Source organism: Euleptes europaea, chromosome 19 (assembly GCF_029931775.1).
Source record: "Euleptes europaea isolate rEulEur1 chromosome 19, rEulEur1.hap1, whole genome shotgun sequence".
Lineage (NCBI taxonomy): Eukaryota > Metazoa > Chordata > Lepidosauria > Squamata > Sphaerodactylidae > Euleptes > Euleptes europaea.
The window spans coordinates 37573542-37595138 of record NC_079330.1 but is presented as its reverse complement, the minus strand read 5'-3'; the positions used below and the strand labels follow the sequence as shown (position 1 = coordinate 37595138).

At 44.8% G+C, this 21597-nt stretch overlaps 1 protein-coding gene across 1 annotated transcript in view; it reads right to left on the bottom strand.

Moving 5' to 3' along the window:
- Positions 1–21597, bottom strand: part of RAP1GAP2 (RAP1 GTPase activating protein 2) — a 160589-nt gene that overhangs the window by 123152 nt on the left and 15840 nt on the right. The window lies entirely within an intron of this gene.

Sequence of the window (21597 nt, the reverse complement as noted above, 5' to 3'; positions counted from 1 at the left end):
CCAGCTATTTAAATGAGATTGCAGAAAGAAAGAACAAGAAACCTTCCTGAGTCTTGGGAACCAGGGGAGAGGAAAGGAAAGAGGAATAAAGTAGCCCAAATCCATGTTAACAATTCCAGAGTGTGTTAGCCTGTTGTAGCAAAACAGGAGTTTAGTAGCACCTTAAAGGCTAAGGAATAGATTTTAATCATTTTAAGATGTTTTTAGGCTGCCAAATCCAAGAGGATCCATTCTGATTCTTGCTTAATCCAATTCAAACCCCCTAAAATGCGAGATTCCCCCCTGCCCCCCCCCCAGGAATATCCAAAGTATGGAATAGCAATACAGCCCATACCAACTGAGTGCATTGCAGGTAAAATTCATTTAGGGTACTTTTTCCCACTGGGGTAGTGGGAGAGTTAAATAAAAGCAGGTTTCTATGGAAACAGCATAACAACAAGACTCCTCTCCCCCCCCCCCATTTTCCATCTGGTCTTACTAACGTTTGCTCATGTCTTTCTCTCTCGACAGAAAAGGACATAATGCACAACAGAGCAGATGCTGATCGTGGTTACACCAGATTATCATCAGCGAATTCTGAAGGAGCCACTACTGGACCCAACAGTCAGAACACTTGAAAACTTGCACTTGGGAGGCTTGCAAAACATATTCTTCCACCGTGCTTTCCCATGCTACAAAAGGACAGGGGGAAGGAAGCATAAGGGAAGCTTCCAAAGTTTCCTCATTTGAAACCGACCTTAATTTTTGGAGTTCCAAATTACCTCATCTTGTCTCCCTGGGGAAAATGAAGCATGAGGAAAATCCTGCTGTATTGGTATTTTTTAAACCAAATTTTAAACAAAGTGTTCTGTTTGATGCAGTGTGCAGTTCCTGAAGTCATATCTTTCCTCCTTCTCTACATTTCACACATATGTCTACGGATGAAACCCTAGGAGGAAAAGCCATTGTGACATTACTGCACATAACAGCTATACCAGGATTCTCTTTGTATATATGCAGAAGCACATTGGGGGAACACCGAACAAAAAGAATTTCAGGGCCATTGACAGATTGCTTTTCCACAGTGTTTTATCAATGTACGCATGCACATCTGTAATGTGGGTGGGGGGAGGAAATAAAAACACACAAAAATGTTTGTGTTAATTTCAGATCTGGATTACAGGGAGGGTGTGCTTTAGTTATTCCAACGCCTTGGAACCCTTGTTACCATTTCAGGATTTGGGAGAGTACTTTTTCTGGGCGCAAAAATTTGAGACCATTTTTCTGATCTTCCCCCACCTCCATGGGTAGCAGGAGCACAGAGGGAGGTGGGGGGGGGGGACTGGCCGCACCAAACAGCGGTTAGGGTCTCCCGTCCCTTTCCATTTTAAAGGAACAGAAACCCCATTGAACAGCTGAGTCTGACTAAACCAGGTCAACAGAGGCCACGTCTACCAGCCACTGGAATGAATGTGCCCCCTGTGCCCTGTGGGTGGAGCGGCCTCTGTACATCCCACCCGTAACAATGGAGCCTCTCCCCAAATTGCAGGAGATACATTTTCATTGCTACCAGAAATTCAGACTATGTCCAAGCTGACCCAATATGTTGATTACTAATAATCAACATATTGAGAACATTCAGGTTTAATTTTGGTCCAGTTATATCTGAATGCACACCCCTATTGCAAACTGCCACAAAGAACACACACACCAATTCCATAATTCTCCAACTTAAGACCAGAATCAGGAGGAATGGACCACAGTACAGAGAGCATTTCTGGAGCAACAGAGGAGCCGAATATTTATGAGGGCAGGGACAGCAACAGCCCCACCCAAAGCAGAGTTCAACCCTTCCAAATCCACTGAAGTCTGGTCTCCTTGGCCACAGATTAATAACTGTGCCACACTGAGGAAGGGAAGTTCTTATACAAATTATAATGATATAAGCTGCTTTGAGTCCCTACTGGGGAGAACAGCAGGGTACAGATTCAGTAAATAAATAAATGTCAGGTAGCAAAGGCTGGACTGGAACATCCGAGGTCTTGGTTTGGATTTAAAAGGAGAGTCGTTTTCAAGGGCCCTTCCCCTAGGAGAAAAGGCCATTGCCCTGGAGGAAGAAAGGGCAGGAGAAAGCCTGACAGTCAGAAAATGCAACAGATTTAATTATTGTTTTTTTTATAAAGGAAATGACAAATTTAAATCATAAAATAGACCTCTGAGAAAATATGTGGGTGGGGAGAGAGAAGGAAAGCAGATTGAAAAACAGGATTTAAAAATAATGAACTCCAAAACCAAACAAAGAACACGGAAATAAAGTCTAAACAAGCCAAACCACACATGGAAAACATTTCATTCCTCTGAACCTGGTGGAAGGGGGTCGGGCACTTCTGGGCTGACCCAATAGTAGAGAATTCCTGGAACCCAACTGGCACGAGAGTATTCATAAACTTCTTCCCGGTGTATCTGTCTGCCTTCATCTTGGCTTCTGAATTATCCTGGTCTTGGTAGCAAAGTGGCACTGAGGCATTGGTTAGAGCCTCACATTTGATTGGAATCTCAAATCTGGATTGATGAGACCGGGGCTCAGATCCCAACTTAACTAGGACACTTCCTGGGAAGCCTTTGAGCCAGTCTCTCTCTCTCTCTCTCTCTCTCTTTCCCCCTCTCCTCCATACCTACTCCCATGATATCCTCCTGAGGATAAAATGGAGGGGGAGGAGGGAAGAACAATGTATACCACCCTAACCACCTAGGAGAACGTGAGGGATAGAAATGTAATAGCTGGGGAGGTACAGGATAGACTGACACGATGGCCGTGGGTTGTTGCTGCATTGTGTGCATAGCTGAAGAACTGGACATGGAAATTCACATACATTCATCCATGGAACCTCTTGCCTGTGGACACTCTAAAACCACTGGGTAACATCAAACATGACCTGGCACGACCCTCTACTCAGTGCACTTGGCACCAGTGAACACTCGCCAGCATCAGTAATGATGGTCCAATGTGCTCTGTCTCAGCACTCCTCCTTTTCTTACCCATCGCTTATCCATGGCGCGTGAACACTTGAGGCATAAATTCATACAATTTGCTTCTAAAGCAATGAATAGCTAATGTGACTAAAAACGGCCAAATAAATTAACCTCAAGACTGCAAATGGAAGAGTAATGAGCAGATGACATGGACAGAACTGCCACCCGCCACCTTGGAAGGCCAAGGAAATTGTGCTTGCTAATTCATCTGTGATCAGAATTAAGATTAATTCATTCCATGGCGGAACATGCCTTCCCCCCAGAATCTAACACTTTCCTTAAGTACCACTAAAGAGACCAGCTCAAACTGTTGCTTTGAAGCCTTTTTAAAAATGCTGCTCCTTTATCAGTGTGTTTTTGGCATTTATATCCCACATTTCTTCCACCATGGAATTCAAGAGGATGCCTATACAGCTCCCAGGAGGACTCATGTGGACACCCGTGAAGCTGCTTTATGCTGAATCAGACCACTGGTCCATCAAGGTCAGTATTGTCTACTTAGACTGCCACTGGCTCTCTAAGGTCTCAGGGTATTTCACATCAATTATGACCTCATCCTTTCTTGTTTAACTGGAGATGCTGGGGATTGAACCTGGGACTTTCTGCATGCCAAGAAGATGCCCTACCACTGACCCACAGCCTCTCCCTAAAAGATAGGAGAGTGTGCCAAACAACTGCAATCCACGGAGCACATAAAGATGTCTTATACTGAATCAGACCCTTGGTCCAACAAGGTTAGTATTGTTTACTCACACTTGCATTGGCTCTCCAAGGTACGGGCCGTTCACATCACCTGCTGCCTGGTTCTTTTTCACTGGAGATGCTGGGGATTGAACCTGGAATCTTCTGCATGCAAAGCAGAGACTCTTCCAGTGAGCCACAGTCCCTCCCCTTCTCTTGAGGGTCTAACCAGACCTAGTCCTGCCTAGCTTCAGCAAGAAAGCTGCGTTATGAACCTCACATTCATATCCTGAAAATGAGCCTGGCTATTTTGAGCCTCGAGGAATGCCAAATTAAGGCCAGGGGGTCTGCACGCTTTTACAGTTACAGAACTAAACTACACCAAAGTTTGGAGCAACAGTTCAACAAGGAGCCAGCATAAGAAAGCCTATTTGCATAACTGGGAATAGATAACATTACCGATAATATGACGTGACTGATCATCCATAAAGTTTCCGCAGCCCAGACACTGGTTGGTGTGAGTCCTTCATTAGGAAGTGTCCTACGCAAGGTCTCACCAGGAAGCCATGAAGGTACACAGGAGCTCCCTGAGCAACGGTCTGAGAGTGCAGGCATCAATCTGAGCATGGTCTGCACTTGGATTCCTGGCTGCTGTTCCCGTCTCTCTTTTACCTTTCTGTAAAGCATCTCTAAGAAGCACTTTGACAGCTGGATATGGGCGGGGCTGCTGATATTATTGGATCTGTCGGCAACCTTCGACATGGTCGATTATGAACTTTTAGACTACCGCCTCGCCGACGTCAGGATCTGGGGCTCAGCCTTCCAATGGCTGAGTTCTTTTCTCCTTGGTCAGGGACAGAGAGTGACACTTAGGGAGGAGGTGTTGCAGCAGTACCCTTTGGTGTGTGGGGTGCCGCAAGATGCGATCCTCTCCCCTATGTTGTTTAACATCTATATGCGTCCTCTTGCCCAGCTTGTTTGGAGTTTCAGGCTGGGGTGTCATCAGAACGCTGATGACACCCAGTTTTATCTGCTGATGGACGGCCATCCGTATTCCACCCCGGACACACTGGCCAGGTGCTTGGATGCTGTGACTGGGTGGTTGAGGCAAAGCCGGCTGAAGCTTAATCCATTAAAGATGGAGGGCCTATGGCTCAGCCAGAGCGGCCTTGGGGTGAGGTGCCGACTTCCGGCTCTTGATGGTATGCAGTTGACACCTATGCCCGCTGTCAGGAGTCTGGGTGTGACCTTGGATGCCTCCTTATCTATGGAGGCCCAGGTCACAGCTGTGGTCCAATTGGCTTTTTTCCATCTCCGCCGGGCCTGGCAGTTGGTGCCTTACCTCTCTTGCCCCGACTTAGCTACAGTGATCCATGTGACAGTCACTTCCAGGCTGGATTACTGTAACGCGCTCTACATAGGGCTGCCCTTGAGGCTGACACGGAAGCTCCAGCTGGTACAAAATGCTGCGGCGAGACTTCTTACAGGGACCTCACCGTGGGCTCATGGTACGCCAGTGCTTAAACAGCTTCACTGGCTCCAGGTGGAATATCGGGTCATATTCAAGGTGATGGGTATTAACTTTAAAGCCTTACACGGTCTGGGACCTTTGTATCTGCAGGACCGCCTCTCCTGGTATGTTCCCCAGAGGACTCTTCACTCAGCTAATAACAATCTTTTGGTGGTGCCCAGCCCGAGGAGGGTCTGTCTGGCCTTGACCAGGGCCAGAGCGTTTTCGGCCCTGGCCCCCGCCTGGTGGAATAGCCTCTCTAGTGAGACCAGGGCCCTGCGGGACCTCAAAGAGTTCCGCAGGGCCTGTAAAACAGAGCTATTCTGCCAGGCTTGCGGTTGAGGACAGCTACGGTTCCTTATATATAAATGCTGGCCTCCCCTAACCCTCACCGCTGCAGTATTAAGTTCCATCTGCTCGCCTAGTTGTAATTTACTCTACACTTAGAGGCTCCTTAAGTAATTTTAGGTTATTTGGTTTACATAATTTTATAGGGCTATTTTAATGTTGTTTTAACAGTTTTATTGACTAAACGGGATATTATTCCCCTGTGAGCTGCTCTGAGCCTGGTCTTGACCGGGGGGAGTGTGGTATTAAATTGAAATAATAAATAAATAAATAAATAAATAAATTGTCATCAAGTCACAGCTTTGATCAAGTCTCCCCACACTAGCTGTCTAGCTGCTTTACTGAATTCCTGAACTTTTCAACTCTGAAATAAAATGGGGATAAAAATAATCCATTTTATCCCCACTTTATCTCTTGCATTGTTGCTGCTTTTAAAATTACTTCTTAGGAGAGACAGAAGTCTCTGAAGCACATGCCTGCTTGCTGAGTCATCACTAGCAGGAAAGAAGCACATAGAGAGAAGGCAGACGGAGAGAGGAAAAGCACCACTGACATCTGAATGCAGTAGGACTGGTAGCTTTTTCTGTTGGTTTGTGTTTCCTTCTCTGTATGCAGGAGGCTAAGAGGACAACTGTTCCCCAGAAGTGTGAGCTTTCTGCATCCGAATGTCACGCAACAAACAATAGTTGAAATAAATCACAGTTAACATGTTAGGTACAGATCATGATTTAGAAACCCAGCAAAACACCCACCCCAAGACACCCACTTGCTGAATTCAGACATCATATTAAGTTATATTTTAAACAACTGTCCTTTATTGTGATATCTGGATGCAGCCAATGACTGCAATCAGAATAATGTAGACCCAGTGCAACTTTGTATAGTTAGTAATGCACTTTCTGTTCTCAATGCTTCTTTCTAATATCTGAAATTAAACTTTGAATAGCCACTGTAGTCAGGTATCCTCTCAATACAGGGACTACTTATAGCAGGGTAGGAAGAAAATGCAAAAAATAAACATTAAAACTCCCCCCACTCACCCAGATAACAGAATGCCCCACCGCTGTATACTTCCCTGTGAATGCCGTGCAGGATCCGTGCTGGAGAGGGGAGGAGCACCCACACCTCTCAACCTGGTGTCACACAGGCCCCTGCAACAGGGGGCGCTGCTATGGGCCTCCAGGCCAACGAGGGAACACATTTTGATAAACTGTACATTTGTTGTAGCATAAACCAATCATCTGGAAAGGCCATTATTAAGTGGTGCTTTGGGAATGCAATTCTGCTGTGTCAAGGGAAACAGATTACCATCTCTCTAGTCTTTTTATAGCTTGATTGCTTGCTAATGGCCTTTGATGGCCACTGGAAACTGCACTGTCTGCAGGGCCAAAAGCATCATTTCTCATCGCCTGGTACAAATGTGTAATATGTCCTCCATCCCATCCCATCCCATCCAGGCAAGTCATGATAGGAGAACGTCTGTTTTGTTTCAGAAATTCCACAGGAGTGGAATTCTCACTCAAGTAGGCTCCCATATATGACACCGGGTAGCTATCTACAAATGACCAAAAACAAAAGAGCCCCTCAAAAAAGAGGACAAGATCTGCACATCTGTGCATTCTAATTTGCATACTCTAATTTACAGATGCAAATTTACACGTAATTGCTGGAGTTTAAATAAAAATACAACACCCCCTAGCAACAGCTCTGTCTGCTGCCTAGAGGCTAACTGGGAAGGGGGAACTTTTCAAAGCCTCTGTGGAGCCTTCTGAGGGCTCCTCCTCTTTAATGCGGCTTGAGCAGGGAGCTCTGGATCCCCACTGGCTGCACAGGAGTCTCCACGGCCACCGACCAATTTCATTGGACAGAAGCAGCCTCTAAAAAAGAGGACAACTAGGCGCCCCAAAATGATAAGAGGCCATCACTATCTATCCACTGTAATCCAAACTACTACAGGGTGCCAAAACCACCAAACAATAACCTATGGATTAAAAACTAGGGTTGCCAACCTCCAGGTGGTGGCTGAAGATCTCCTGCTGTTATTCAACTGATCTCCAGGCGACAGAGATAATTTCACCTGGAGAAAATGGCTGCTTTGGCCATTGGACTCCATGGCATTGAAGTCCCTTCCCTCTCCACACCCCGCCTTTTTCAGGCTCCACCCCCAAAATCTCCAGGTATTTCTCAACTCAAAGCTGGCACCCCTAATTAAAAACACATAACAAATAGGGTTAGAATCATAGAATCGGAAGGGACCACCAGGGTCATCTAGTCCAACCCCCTGAACAATGCAGGAAATTCACAACTACCTCCCCCCACACCCCCAGTAACCCCTACTCCATGCCCAGAAGATGGCCAAGATGTCCTTTCTCTCATCATCTGCCTAAGGTCACAGAATCAGCATTGCTGACAGATGGCCATCTAGCCTCTGCTTAAAAACCTCCAGGGAAGGAGCACTTCCCACTTCCCGAGGAAGCCTCTCTTGGCCATCTTCTGGGCATGGAGTAGGGGTCACTGGGGGTGTAGGGGGGAGGTAATTTGGGGAGTCCACCTTCCATCAGCAATTTTCTCCAGGTTAACTGATCTCTGTATCCTGAAGATCAACTGTAAATTCCAGGAAATCTCCAAGCCCCATCTTGAAGCTGGCAACCCTAGGATAGACTCCGTGGTAAGCCGTGGAGAAACAGAAGTCCTAGGTTGACATCACATCCCACTGAGCATCCTTCCCTCCCCAAACTCTGCCCTCTCCAACAATTTCCCAAGCCAGAGTTAGAAACCCTAATAACAAATAAACTTAACTGTGATTTTCTAAATATTTCTACTCTTTTTGTTAAGTTAAATACCGAGCATGTCCCACGAGACAAAACAAGATCCCAAGATAAAAACAAGCAGGTAGGCCACCCCGCCCTGAATTCAATCACATCCCCTCTGAGAGGGGGCTCTCGGCACAGGCTGCCAACCCCGGGGGCCTTCATAGAGTGTGCCTCCCATCCTCAAGCCCTAGGCTAGCCCTACCCACCCGCCAAAGTCAGGGCTGAGGTTAGTCTTCCTGGCCTCAAGGTGGGGCCTGGGGATCCCCCGGAATTACAGCTCACCTCCAGACTACAGAGATCAGTTCCCCTGGAGGAAATGGATGCTTTGGAGGGTGTGGCATCATCCCCCACTGAGGCTCCTGTCCTCCCCAGGCTCCACCCCCAAATTCTGCTCTCCCACCCCCAAATCTCCAGGAATTTCCCAGCCTGGAACTGGCAACCTTAGTCTGCCCTCAGAAGCTGCTTTCTCCTTTATGGGATCAGATCTTGATCAGCTGTAATTCCATGAAAGCTCCAGGGCCCCTCCTTGATGTTGCATCCAAGGGTACTTAAGGGTACTTAAAGAACTTGCAGATGTAATTTCTGAGCCTCTGGTGCGGTGCCAGATGACTAGAGGCGGGCAAATGTTGTCCCCATCTTCAAGAAGGGGAAAAAGGAGGACCCGGGTAACTATTGACCCATAAGCTTGACTTCTATACCGGGAAAGGTTTTTGAACAAATCATCAAACAACCACTTATTGAGCATTTAGAAAGGATGGATCTGATTACCAAGAGCCAGCACGGGTTTCTCAAGAACAAGTCATGTCAGACTAATCTTATCTCCTTTTTTTGAGAAAGTTACTACCTTGCTGGATCAGGGGAATGCTATAGACATAGGTTCTTGTAGGTTATCCGGGCTGTGTAACCGTGGTCTTGGAATTTTCTTTCCTGACGTTTCGCCAGCAGCTGTGGCCGGCATCTTCAGAGGAGTCACACTGAAGGACAGTGTCTCTCAGTGTCAAGTGTGTAGGAAGAGTCAGAGAGGGGTTGGGTTTGAGCTGAGTACTGTCCTGCAGACGTTATGTGCTAATCACTGTCCTGTAAGTATCAAGATAATGTACTAATGAGAGTGTGGTATGTTAATATGGAAGCACTGTATCCTGAAATGATCTGGTAATGTGTGAAATCCAAAAATCTTACATCAAAGATTCAACTCACTTCATCAACAAAATCAGTCCGTTGAGACTCAATCCACAGGATATATTCGTCAGTTTTGATGTTGTATCCCTCTTTACCAAGGTTCCAGTAAAAGACACAATCTCATCGATTAACCAGATTTTTCCAGAAGATATAACAGCCTTATTTCACCATTGTTTGACCACAAGTTATTTCCTATGGGATCAAGAATTTTATGAACAGATTGATGGAGTAACTATGGGAAGTCCACTCAGTCCAGTAATAGCAAATTTTTACATGGAATATTTTGAAAAGACAGCATTAGAATCGGCATCTTACAAACCTACAGTCTGGTTCAGATTCGTAGATGATACATTTACCATTTGGAGCCATGGTGAAGAAAAATTAATGGACTTTCTAAACCATCTTAATAATATCCATCCAAACATTCAGTTTACCATGGAAAAGGAAATTGAGGGTAAACTCCCATTTCTTGATACCCTTGTCATCCGAAAAAACAAACTTTCAGTTAGGTCACAAGGTCTACCGGAAACCAACTCACACAGATCGCTACTTACACAAAAACTCCAACCACCACCCCCAACAGAAAAGAGGAATAATCAAAACATTAATGGACCGTGCAAGACGGATCTGTGAACCACAGTTTCTCAAGGAAGAAACTAATCATCTAAATCACACACTGCTAGCAAACGGCTATTCCAAGAATGAAATCAGAAGGGCCATTAAACCAAACAAAAATCAGAAAGCTCAGGAAAAACAGTCTCCCATAGGAAAGGTATTCTTGCCATTTATTAAAGGAGTCACTGATAGGATGGAGAAACTTTTGAAAAAACATAACCTACAAACAGTGTTTAAACCCACCAAGAAAATACAACAAATGCTACGATCAGCCAAAGACAAAAGAGACCCCCTCACCTCTGCAAGAGTATATCGTATACCTTGCAGCTGTGGAGAAGTTTACATCGGGACCACAAAATGCAGCATATAAACAAGGATAAAAGAACATGAAAGATACTGCAGACTTGGCCAACCTGAGAAATCAGCAGTGGCTGAACATGGACTGACACAAACAGGACACAGGGTCTTATTCCAAGACACTGAAAGACAAGACAATTCTACCAACTATTTTGTCAGATTGCACAGAGAAGCCATTGAAATTCATAAACATCAGCACAACTTTAACAGAAAAGAAGAGAGTTTAAGAATGAATAAGGCTTGGCTTCCTGCCCTGAAAAACCTCCAGACTAACAAAGGCTACAGTCAACAATAGCCATGCAGATTAGCTTTGGATTGCACACATTACCAGATCATTTCAGGATACAATGCTTCCATATTAACATACCACACTTTCAATAGTACATTATCTTGATACTTACAGGACAGTGATTAGCACATTACGTTTGCAGGACAGTACTCAGCTCAAACCCAACCCCTCTCTGACTCTTCCTACACACTTGACACTGAGAGACACTGTCCTTCAGTGTTACTACTCTGAAGATGCCTGCCACAGCTGCTGGCGAAACGTCAGGAAAGAAAATTCCAAGACCACGGTTACACAGCCCGGATAACCTACAAGAACCAATGAACTCTGACCGTGAAAGCCTTCGACAATATTTTGCTGTAGACATAGTTTATCTAGATTTCAGTAAGGCTTTTGATAAGGTTCCCCATAATATTCTTGTTGACAAATTGGGAAAATGTGGTTTGGATCCTATTACTGTTAGGTGGAGCTGTAACTGGTTGACAGATCGCACTCAAAAAATGCTTGTTAATGGTTCCTCATCCACTTGGAGAGGAGTGACTAGTGGAGTGCCTCAGGGATCTGTCCTGGGCCCTATGTTGTTTAACATCTTTATAAATTATTTGGATGAAGGAATAGAGGGGATGCTTATTAAATTTGCAGATGATACTAAATTGGGAGGGGTCGCAAATAAAGTAGAAGACAGAGCCAGGATACAGGATGATCTTGACAGTCTGGAGAATTGGGATAAAACCAATAACATGCACTTCAACAGAGATAAATGTAAAGTTCTGTATTTAGGTAGGAAAAATCAAATACATAATTATAGGATGGGGGAGACTTGTCTGAGCGAGCAGTAGTGTGTGCAAAAAGTATCTTGAGGTCTTAGTAGACCAAACACTGAACATGAGTCAGCAGTGTGATGCGGTAGCTAAAGAGGCAAATGCAATCTTGGGCTGTATCAACAGAAGTATAGTGTCCAGATCACGCAAAGTGCTGGTATCACTTTCCTCTGCTCTGGTTAGACCTCACCTAGAGTACTATGTTCAGTTTTGGGCACCGCAATTTAAGAAAGATGTAGACAAGCTGGAACATGTCCAGAGGAGGGGAACAAAGATGGTGAGGGGTCTGGAAACTAAAGTTCTATGAGGAAAGGTTGAAGGAGCTAGGTGTGTTTAGCCTGAAGAGGAGAATATTGAGAGGGGATATGATAACCATCTTCCAAGTACTTGAGGGGCTGTCATATAGAGGAGGGTGCCGAGTTGTTTTCTATTGCCCCAGAAGGTTGTACCAGAAGCAACGGGTTGAAATTAAAGCAAAAGAGTTTCCGTCTAGACATTAGGAAGAATTTTCTAACAGAGCGGTTCCTCAGTGGAACAGGCTTCCTCACGAGGTGGTAAGCTGGCTGTCCCTGGAGGTTTTTAAGGGGTTAGATGGCCATCAGTCAGCAATGCTGATTCTATTACCTTAGGCAGATGATGAGAGGGAAGGCATCTTGGCCATCTTCTGGGCATGTAGTAGGGGCCGTGACTCAGGGGTAGAGCATGTGCTTGGCATGCAGAAGGTCCCAGGTTCAATCCCCGGCATGTCCAGTTAAAGGGACTAGGCAAGTAGGGGATGTGAAAGACCTCTGCCTGAGACCATGGAGAGCCGCTGCCGGTCTGAGTAGACAATACTGACTTTGATGGACCAAGGGTCTAGTTCAGTATAAGGCAGCTTCATGTGTTCATGTGTCACTGGGGATTGGGGGGGTAGTTGTGAATTTCCTGCATTGTGCAGGGGATTGGACTAGATGACCCTGGTGATCCCTTCCAACTCTATGATTCTATGATTCTATGAAAAGCCTTATTGAAATCTAGATAAACTATGTCTACTGCATTCCTCTGATCCAGCAAGGTAGTACATTTCTCAAAAAAGGAGATACGATTAGTCTGACATTACTTGTTCTTGAGAAACCCGTGCTGGCTCTTAGTAATCAGTTCCATCCTTTCTAAATGCTCAGGGACTGACTGTTTGATGATTTGTTCAAAAACATTTCCTGGTATAGAAGTCAAGCTGATGGGTCAGTAGTTACCTGGATCCTCCTTTTCCCCCTTCTTGAAGATGGGGACAACATTGGTCTGCCTCCAGTCTTCTGGCACCTTACCTGTTCTCCAAGAATTCTCAAAAATAATGGACAGAGGCTCAGAAATTACATCTGCAAGTTCTTTAAGTACCCTTATCTTCCTCCCTCAATGGTCTCTCTCTATTATTGTCAGCCTCCTCACCACAAGGGTCTTTAAAAGTCTTTAGAGTCAAGGGTCTTTAAAATCTGCTTTTCAATGAGAAAAAACTTTTCACAGTGAGGCACAATGAACAGCTCTATGAGCAATAAAAATAAAAGTCTGAAACCCAGAAAACCAAAGCAAAAACTATCAAGAGTTAGTTTCAGAGGGTAGCTATGTTGGACTACAGTAGAACAGCTAAAGTCTGACTGGGATATAAAGACTCAGAGATCTCCATTCCTACTCAAGTCTGATGAAGGGAGCTTTGGCTCTCGAAAGCTCATTTCCCAAAAATCTTTAACGATCTTTAATGTGCTGCTGGACTCGTATCTATCTAGAGACGATTCAAATCTGTAGCAAGGATCAGCAAATTGCTCATTCTTTTTTTATTTGTTTACATTTTGTCAACCATGCTTTTTTAAAACAAAAATTCCATTCTTGGTTTTTTGGGTTGTTTTCTATCACTCATGCAAATTGTACCATTTTATATGTACAATGCGTATGATGTATTTGTACAGTATATGTATAACATTTAATGCTGGTTATCGATTCACAAGCAACAGTGATAAATGCATCCCTTTTTTACAGGAAATAACTTTAGCATGGGTAGACAGACAGACTCCTGCTTGTTTCCCATACTCTGTGCATTAATGTGGAGACATCCTTGGGACACGCCCCCCCCCCCCACACACACACACACACCGGGCAAGGCCACTCCTGCAAACAGCCTTGTCTCACCTGCCTGAGGTCAGTCTAGGACACACTTGAAGCTTCTTCCAAGTCATCATTTGACCACAGGCTGAGACTCCAGATGCATTAATTACATTCAAAAAGTCATGCCCAATAAATGGTTTAAGCATTGACAGAAAGTCAATTTAATTGTTTAACAAGAAATTCATTTTAAAAAAATGAGAGATAATATGTTTACTTCCCTGTGTCCCTTTCTGTTTCCTTGCTGTGTGTCCTTGAAAGATACCTGGTAAACCTGACAAACCTGATAATGAAGCCACAAAGGGTGGCTTTATGATTCTTCGGTCTGACTTATTTTTAATGAAAAGCAGCCTCAGGAGCCAAAGTGGAGGATCAGCAAGAGCCAGGGAGCTGTTTAGTCCTGCTCAAAGTCTCCCTCCTCCAAGCTGCTTTCCCACCCAGAAGGGGAAAGCAAAGGAGGGTACGGGGGCAAAGGGGCAGTTTAGTCCTCCATTTGTGATTTCAGCCTCCTGAGGCTTCTTTTCATCAATCATCGCAGCACCTGCCCCTTCACGTTTGGTGAGAGATGAGCCATGGCACCCAGGCATTTTTTATGAACTGCTATCATGCCAACCCCCCATCGCCCCCCCATTCTTGAAACTAACTCTTCTAACAATCTCTTTCTTTGGGCTGGGCAGAAAAATGAACCACCTGCGAAGAGCATCAGCCTGGCCAGATTCTGGACCCCCAGCAAGAGCTCTGGCCAAGGGCGAGAGTGGGCAACAGCCCAGAGCCAGGTGAGCCAGGGAGCAGGCAAGAGCTGTAGTCTCTCGCGGGCCCTGCGACGGAGCTCTCCCAGCCCAATATTTGGCTCCTTCTTTCAAACCAATTCCTGAACTCTCTTCCCCTCTCTGTCCATCAAGGAAGGCCTCCTCCACAGGCAATATAATGGGGTTAAAAGGTGCACCACAGAAAGGAGAACTGAATTGGGAAAAGGTCCCCAAAGCAGAATGACAAATGTTTGGTTATTGAGCTTTTTTCTTCTTCTGTGCTTAATTACATGGAAGGTAACAAAAGGCCTCCTTCATGCCAGTCTATCAAACCATCGGTGTCCCTGGAAACAAGGAAAGGGCCTTGACAACAGAATTACTCGTGTGAAATTGTCCCTTTGTTAATTAAGACAGCTGGGTCTCGTAGAACCCAAACTGGAAGAAACAGGGACAATGCCAGACAAATGACAGGACATTTTATTGCTTTTCCCCTTCCTTGAGTGACAGGAATTGAACAGAGGCCCTGCCAGATCAGACCCGAGGTACATTTTATTCAGAATCTTATTTATCTGGGTATTCATGTGTCACTTTTCACCCCAAAGGGGACACAAAATGGCTTACAATATCCTTCTCTTCTCCTTCACATCCTCACTACAACAGCCCTGTGAGGTAGGTTAAGCTGAGTGAGAGTGACTGGCCCAAGGTCACCCAGCCAGCTTCCCTGGCAGAGTGGAGATTTGATCCTGGTTCTCCTACATCCTAGTTGGGCCCTGTAAGCACCACACTGTGCTGGCTTTCATATTGCCCTGCAAAAGCAGAGGAGAGGAGCAACCGGTCTGCCTCACTGTAAGTCCCCAGCAGCTGCTACACAGAGGTCTCCTGTCTCTGAACATGGAGGCTATTCTGAACCTGTCGCTTATCCACTTCATTGGTAATGATTTAGTAGTTGTGGCAAATAGCCATGGGCAGACCATGAATTGGCCTAGTTTCTTTTTCCAGTGAACATAAGAAGAGTCCTGCTAGGTCAGACCAACTAGTCTATATAGTCCTGCATCCTGTTTCTTACTTAAGCCGACCAGATGTTCCACAAACAGGGCCACAGAGGCTTGTTGCTGCCCTGCCAGCTATTGGTATTCACAAGTATACTGCCTCTGAACATTTACCCATCAAGAAAACACTCTTCATAAATGTGTCCAGTTTGCTTTAAAGGCCATTTAAACCAGCGTGTGTGGGTGCCATCAAGTCATAGCTGAGTTATGGCAACCCCGTAGGGTTTTCAAGGCAAGAGACATTCAGAGGTGGTTTGCCATTGCCTGTCTCCGCATAGCAACCCTGGTAGTCCTTGGAGGTTGCCCATCCAAATTCTAACCAGGGCCGACCCTGCTTAACTCCTGAGACCTGACTTGACCGAGTTAGCCTGGGGTATCCAGGTCAGGGTGTTTAAACCAGAGTAGCCCCCATGATATCTTGTGGCAGCAAGTTCCAAAGTGAATTCTGTATCACATGAAGGAGCACTCTTCCATCTTTCTTCCCTGGCTGTCAGTAAGGGCTCCCCCCCCCCCCCCGCCCCGTGCTCATTCTTTCTCTCGCTCGGCATTAGTGTTTCAATAGACATCCTCTGTGAGCTAGCTGGAGCCGCAGGACTATGCCTGGGAGCCCGAGAGATCGCCCCGTCATTTACTAGTCAATTTCACCAGTATGTCTCGTAATGGGTAATCACCGGCAAATACTTCCTTATTGTAAACTTGTATCCTTTCCCATTCAGGACAGCTCTGCTGCATCTCATCCTTTTGTGTTCCACCATTATGTGTAATCAATTCTATTGTATGTTCCCTATAAAGATGACCAGTATTTCCCCCATCTGTATTCTGACCTTAAGTTTGTATGGACCTACTGAACTCGTTTTGCTTTCTTAATAAAACGTTTAACTCGCTGCACCGTCCGGAGTGAAGTTTACTATTACTGATATGCAACGAGGTACTGAAGTCCTGACAGAGGCCTACCTCAGTTTCTAGTTCTGTGGAAGGTGGATAAATATTCTCTCTACCCACTTGCTCTATATCAAGCATGGTATTATAAAGTTTCCTCACGCCTTTTTTCCCTAAACAAAAAAAGCTCTCGCCTACCTTTGCCCAGACATGGAGGAGAGGTCTATCAGAGGCTATGAATCGGTTCTTCTGTCCCTGAGCTTCAGGCATTGGGGAGCAGTCAGCAGGGAATGGCTGTTGCTTCAGGCCCTGCTTGGGGCCTTTGAGGGCATGTGGCTGACCACGGATGGAAACAGGATACTGGGCCAGATGGCTCATGAGGACCCAGGGAGAGGAGGGAGGCCAGTTTGACAGCATCATAAAAAAGTGGGAATGTAAATCCGTTTGAGGATCAGCTTCCCTTGCTGATGTACTGCTTAGATGGGGGTGGTGCGAATACACTCCGGTCCTTAACCTAGGGTTGCCAACCTCCAGGTACTAGCTGGAGATCTCCTGCTATTACAATGGATAGAGATCAGTTCACCTGGAGAAAATGACAGCTTTAGCAATTGAACTCTATGGCATTTTTTAATTTTTTTAAATTTTTTTATTATTTTTATAATAAGAAAACAAACAAATTATACAAATCATAAAAATGAAAACAGAAAAAAACATAAAAATACAAAAATACAAAAAGAGCACTTATACAACCGTCAAAATTATACCATGTAATATAAATTGTAAAATACACAGTGCTCTAATACCCACCACCCACCTTAACAGTGTGTCCACCACCAATAGACTTCGGAGAAGTGTTTTGACAGTGTTTAAAATTACCTTATACTATTATTATTATAAAAAACATTACATTTTATCTATAATTCATTAACTATACTTGTAAAATTCATTTTCGCCAGTTTATCCCAAAATGCGACGGCCTTTAACCATGTTTTTTTAAACTCTTCCATATCTTTACCGTGTAAAGTTTGGCCATCCGCATATACATCCACAATTTCTCTCTCCAGTCCTTAATTGAAGGTTTATTTACTTGCTTCCAGTTTTTTGCTATTATAATTCTTGCTGCCGCAAAGCTGTATTGACATATAACTCTCTCACATCTATCCATATTGTCTTTAGGGATTCACAATAGACAAAAAGCAGGATCTTTTTTTTACTTTTATATTAATCAAATTATTAGTTTCCTTTAATATTAGTCTCCAAAATCTCTTAATTTTTTTACAAAACCACCATACATGCATAAACGTTCCTTTTTCGGTTCCACACTTCCAACATAAACCCGTATCGTCTTTCTTCATTTTACTTATCAGTATCGGGGTTATGTACCATCTATAAAACATCTTATATAAGTTTTCTCTTATTTCATTAGTAATTGTAAATTTGTATTCCCTCTTCCACAAGTTTTCCCATATTTCCAGATCAATATTATAACCTAACTCCTTCATCCATTTCACCATCACTGGTTTTATCCTTTCTTTTTCTAAATTCACTTCAATTAATAACTTATAAATTCTTCCTATCAGTCCTTTATTTCCCTTAGTTAATATAATTTCTAGTTTAGAACTCTATGGCATTGAAGTCCCTCCCCTCCCCAAACCCCGCTCTCCTCAGGCTCCGCCCCAAAAACCTCCCGCCAGTGGCAAAGAGGGACTTGGCAGCCCTACCTTAACCCACTTAGCTGACAGCGAGGTCTTCCACTGCTTCTGCAACCTCCGGACAATCAGAGATGCTCAAACCACCACCAGCCATGATCAGGCAGCCAATTTTTTGACAGACGGGTCATCTGTTTGTCAGCTCACTCACGGCTGTTCAGCACGTTGCTTCAACTATTCCTCCCTAACAGCGCAGTAAATTCAGCTTTATGCACATGCCCATTTGCACTCAGTCTAGGTGCGATCCACCCTGCCCCCTTACGTCACTGCTTATTAGGCAACTGTTTCCACGGACAATTAAATCAGACACAAATCATATAAATAAGCCATAAATAAATTCTACCATCCAGTGTTACTCTAAGTAGTCCATAAAGATATTGACTATGATTTGTTTGGCACAACAGCATTTTCATACATGCACCATTTTGCAAAAACCCAGCGCAAACCTGTTCAATGGCCCTGGAGTAATTTCATGCCAAACTGAACAGAGCAAGTGATCAGCTCATATCCGGTCATCACTTGTAGGGCTGGCGAGAGATGCCCATCTGTGCTTCTCCTTACTGCTGCAATTTCTGGGCAGCTGGCACATAGCACAAAGACTAAAGCCAATTGGTAAGGGCTTTGAGATCCATCAGCAGAGCCATTCCCTCTACAGTCAAGTCTGACTCAGAAAACCCACCTCTAATAATTCTCTGTTCTCATGCTCAGCGTTTTCTCCTGGCTCAAGAGACCTGGACTTAGTCAAGGCCCTGAACACTGTGGTATTGGCTCTGCATTGTCTTGAAATGAATTCTGTATTTTCAGAGTAACAGCTTTGCCTCTCTCCATGCAGAGCATTCCTCTAAGCCATCATTCACAGGTTCCAAAAAGGGAGCTGAAGCCCTATAAGGAACAGGGTAGCATTTCGCAGGAAATGAGCTGAACTTTAATTACTTCCCTCTGCCCCAAGGGTAAATATTGCTCAGTTAGCACAGAGAACATTGAGATGCTATCATGACTGTGTATTTTGTGTGTCTGTGTGTTTGTGCAGTGTTGTGTCCGTCCTCAATTGGAGTCAGCCCATTCTTTTGGTTCAGAATTTCACTCTGCACCTTGTTGTGTTCGTTATTCATTTAGGAGGCTTTCTAAAATACTCATTGGACCCAGAGCATGCTCAGTTTGCTTCTATTTCAGTTGCTTCCATCATTTACTCCCCCCCTTTACTCATTAGATTGCACATGTTGATAACAGCAAAAAAAGCAGTCTTGGTTAATTTACATATGTGACTGCATAAATATCCCTTTTTGTGCCACATTTTACTAATGTGCACATGCACACCTGCTCAGTAGAAAGATATCCTACTAAAAAAGAATCTTGGTGGAATCCTACACTGGCACAGTTCAGAGAGACATGGGGGTTGCAGGGTCGGACTCTGCCAGGGAAGCCGGCTAGGTGACCTTAGGCCAGCCACATGCTCTCAGCCCAGCCTACCTCATAGGGCTGTTGTGAGGATGAAATGGAGAAGGGGAGGAGGATGTAAGCCGGTTTAGGTCCTTATTAGGAAGGAAAGTGATGTGTAAATGAAGTAACTAAATAAATTGTACAAAACCATGGTCAATTGTACTAACAATAGTTAGTGTGGTCATCTGAATATAGGACACTCCACTAATTATGGATCTGAAAGTAGGATCTGAAACCATAATTTGAAGCTGGATTTTAACCACAGTCAGTCTTAACTATGGCTGTGCCTGATGTGTGAATGCAGCTGTCCCGGCTGAGTTCTGGGTGGTTCCCTGATGCCGCCCCCTCTCTGGCTGAAGGAGATAAATTACAAGCCTGGGTGGAAGGTCACCACAAGCCAAATCGTGGTTTCACAAACTAACAACATAATTTTTTCCAGCTTTTTAAACAATGTTGTCAGTGGTCTCAGTTCTCTTATTTTCCAATTTTGCTTTTTGTTTGCACTTGGGACAGACGTTGCACGGAAAACCAGTTTGAAGCAATCACTAGAGAAATAACCAGGACTGGGGGGACCAGGTTCAAATCCACACTTGCCATGCCCAGCTGGGTGTCCTTAGCCTGCCCAGCCTCACCTACCTCACAGGGATGTTGGGAGGATAAGGAAGGGAGGAGAACCACATTTACCCCTATGATCCCTGTGGAGGAAGGGCAGAATAAACATGCAATAAATAAATAAATATGGTCATTATGGGTAATTTAAAGGATGTAACCATATAATGGTGGACTATTGATACAGAAATAAGTAACACTAGGAAATTTACACATTTTGTGGGAACATCAGTGCAAAGGAACAGGAAATGACACAATGAATAAAGGATCACAGGTTGGATTTTCAAAATAAAGCAACACAACCAAAATGGAGATTTTCAGGTTAAAGCAAGAGGGGTGGGAAATTTAATGTTGCTTTGGCTGTTGGAGAATCGAAGGAGGTTCAAAAACCCTGAACCTTTCCGTCAGATCCTGACATCAAGTAAACCGGTCGCTGATCATAGTCCCACCTGTACTCTGCTGATCTGAGGTGGCCGATTTCCTGAGCAGCATGACCCACCACTGAAAAGACTGGTCTCTGACTGGTCTCTCTGCAGTGTTTCCTGCCTCTAGTCACACCAGCTAGTCACACAGGATCAACAGTGACATCCTGGGTTATTATTCAAATTAACAAGCCTCCTTGTGACTGATTGTTTCAGGAAAAAGCTCGGCAGGGGAGAGTTTCATCCTGACTCGGGAGGAAAAGGAAGCTTGCAGCCATCAATTTGCAGCATTGGCTTTTGCTGGGTTGCTAATCCGACAAGCAGCCCTGGCCTCCTGGAAGTCAGCATCTGCTGCGGCCCCGGACTTCCTGGCCTGGGGTCACCTTCAATTGCAAGGGGAGGACACCACTCAAAAGACAGCATCCAACTGTCACTCCATGCAGGGCTCAGTCTTTGCCAGTTGTTTGAGGAGGCTGAAGTTGGTTCCTTATTCCCAGTTCGTTCCCTATTCCCAGTTCCTTATTCACATTTCCTAGTTCCTGAATGATTTTGAGGACATTTCAAAAGCTCTGCACCCCAAGATATGGATTGGACCACCACATATCATACACCTCCACATTCAGGGGACAGTGCCCTTCGAGATGGTGCATGCTGGGTCCTGGTCCAAAGTCCAGTTCTTGTGCCAGCGGCTGCCCCCAGGACCAAGGCACATGCAGACACTGGGGCTCAGCTGCACCCCAAAATAATCTTTGGACCACCCCAAATGAAACATCCCCACACTCCAGACACTGTCTCCTCCAAGAAGTCATACAGCGGTGCCCGGTCCAAACACCGGTTCTGGTGCCATTGGCTTCTTTTTGGGTCCACCCCTCCTGTATTGCAAAGAGGTTTTGAATAAGGAACTGGAGCTCTGCACCCCAAAATATGGATTGGACCACCAGATATAATACACCTCCACATTCAGGGGACAGTGCCCTTCGAGATG